This window comes from Nematolebias whitei, chromosome 15, assembly GCF_014905685.2.
Source record: "Nematolebias whitei isolate Nwh7 chromosome 15, NemWhi1, whole genome shotgun sequence".
Taxonomy (NCBI): domain Eukaryota; kingdom Metazoa; phylum Chordata; class Actinopteri; order Cyprinodontiformes; family Rivulidae; genus Nematolebias; species Nematolebias whitei.
The window spans coordinates 2,341,320-2,343,619 of record NC_056512.1 but is presented as its reverse complement, the minus strand read 5'-3'; the positions used below and the strand labels follow the sequence as shown (position 1 = coordinate 2,343,619).

The 2,300-nt window shown below is 39.2% G+C and overlaps 1 long non-coding RNA gene across 1 annotated transcript in view; it reads right to left on the bottom strand.

Moving 5' to 3' along the window:
- LOC119422004 overlaps positions 1-2,300 on the bottom strand; it is a 54,344-nt gene that overhangs the window by 21,814 nt on the left and 30,230 nt on the right. The gene's annotated exons all lie outside the window — the stretch shown is intronic.

Sequence of the window (2,300 nt, the reverse complement as noted above, 5' to 3'; positions counted from 1 at the left end):
ACGGACGGACGGACGGACGGACGGACGGACGGACGGACGGACGGACGGACGGACGGACGGATGGACGGATGGATGGATGGATGGATGGATGCATGGATGATGGATGGATGATAGATGGATGATGGATGGATGATGGATGGTGAAGGAGGAGAGCATCAAACACAGCAGGAGTGCTCAGTTCAGGTGAACTCCTGCCTGTTTGCTTCAGATCAGCTGTTCAAATCTCTGCAGGTTCAAATAAAAGGTGCACCAGGACTTTCAGCTGAATCTCTCGGGCCACAGTTGTATGGCCAATAAACGATAACTGATGAATGATGACTGAACAAATGATAAATGATAACTGATAACTGACGACTGATAAATGATAACTGATAACTGATGACTGAAAAATGATAACTGATAACTGATGACTGATAAATGATAACTGATAAAAGTGTAGTGAACTAAGCCTCAGGTCAAAACCTGACCCTGAAGACCTTCATGGGACAGAAACTGTTATTTCATTGATTTGAATCCAGAAATAACAAATTAGCTCCTCCAGAGACTTTCTAATTTGTATCCTGAACTAATCAATTGAAAGAACACTCTCTTTTATATTGTCATTACTATTTTTACAAATGTCTTGATAATCAAAAGATGTTTAGTTCAAACCATTTTAAATGTTGAAGTGAACTACTCATTTTAAATCAACTGTGAAACAGTATTAATGATTTTTAATCCTCATTCAAAGTAGAAATCAAGTTAATGTCTGTTACAGAGTAATCATGCATTTTTTGATCTTCTCTCTGAAATGAGAAAGGAGTGATGTCGGTCAAAAGTCAGAAAGAAGTTATTAGAACGAACTGTCATGTTTTTAAACCTATCAGACAGAAATAAGAAACTGGTGGCACCTGTTTCCTCCCACTTCACCAAAACATTTCTCTGTCTGTTCCAAAACATTTCTCTGTTTGTTCCTAAACATCTCACTGTTTTTCTGACTTGTAGTAACCTCTTACGTCACTAAAACCACACCCCTGTTGGTTCTTTCAACCAATCAGGGCTTCTCAAATGGGACCGGAAACAGAACTCTTTAAATGTCGACACTTCCTAGTTCCAGGCAGTTCAAAGTTCTGAGAGCAGTTCTGAGACATGAACCAAAGTTCTGAGAGCAGAACCGAACAGAAAAGTTCTGAGACATGAACCGAAGTTCCGAACAGCAGAACAAAAGTTCTGAAGTGCTGGAGTTAGTTGGGAGTTCTTCCGAGTCTAGTTGGGATTATGGAATCTTCCACATCTGAGTGGAACCTCTGACGGACTCACAGCTCATGTGAGTCCACCCGTGAGGTGTGCGTGTTGTTGAACGGAGTACCGTCACTACTTCGGACGATTCTCAGCCATCCTAAGGAGACGCTGAAAGGTAGCTTGAAATGGAACTCCGTACCGGAGCTGAACTATCTTCTGCAAAGGTAACGAGCCGCTTCACTACCAGTGCACCGAGGCTGAACTGGGTTCGGATGGAGGGTGCCGTTCTCCATCAACACACTTCCCCTCATCCATCTTTCCTCTCCATTTAAACTCCTTCATTCCCCATCTTTAAAACTCTTCTACCTGCCAGTAAAAGATAAGCTAAGCCTGCAGACACTTATTTAAGACCTAAGGATATGTCTGTTGTTTTAAGTTGCAAGTGAGAAATCATGGCCGTATGATTTCTCATTGTAAAGCTCATTAATTAAGCTGTGTTATTGCGTTCAATCAGAATAATCAAGTGTACAATGTTGATGTTAAACTTTGATTCTGTTAATAAATGACCACATTCATTTTGATGGGTCAAAGGAAATTAACGTCTCATGTCACTGATTAGACCATCTCCAACACAGTATCTCTGTCACATATCTGTCAAGTAGCTCGAAAAAGAGAGAACCTGTCATTAAATACTGATTGTAGTGGAGCTCCTACGCTAACTAACCCTATATCACTACAAAAGATAACTGACTGATGACTGATAAATGATAACTGATAAATGATAACTGATCAATGTTAACTGATAAATGATAACTGATTACTGATAAATGATAACTGATGACTGATCAATGATAACTGATGACTGATCAATGATAACTGATGACTGATAAATGATGAAAGATGACTGAAGAATGATAACTGATAAATGATGAATGATAACTGATGACTGATAAATGGTAACTGATAACCGATGACTGATCAATGATAACTAATCAATGATAACTGATGACTGATAAATGATAACTTGTGACTGATAAATAATAACTGATGACTGATAAATGATAACTGATGACTGATAA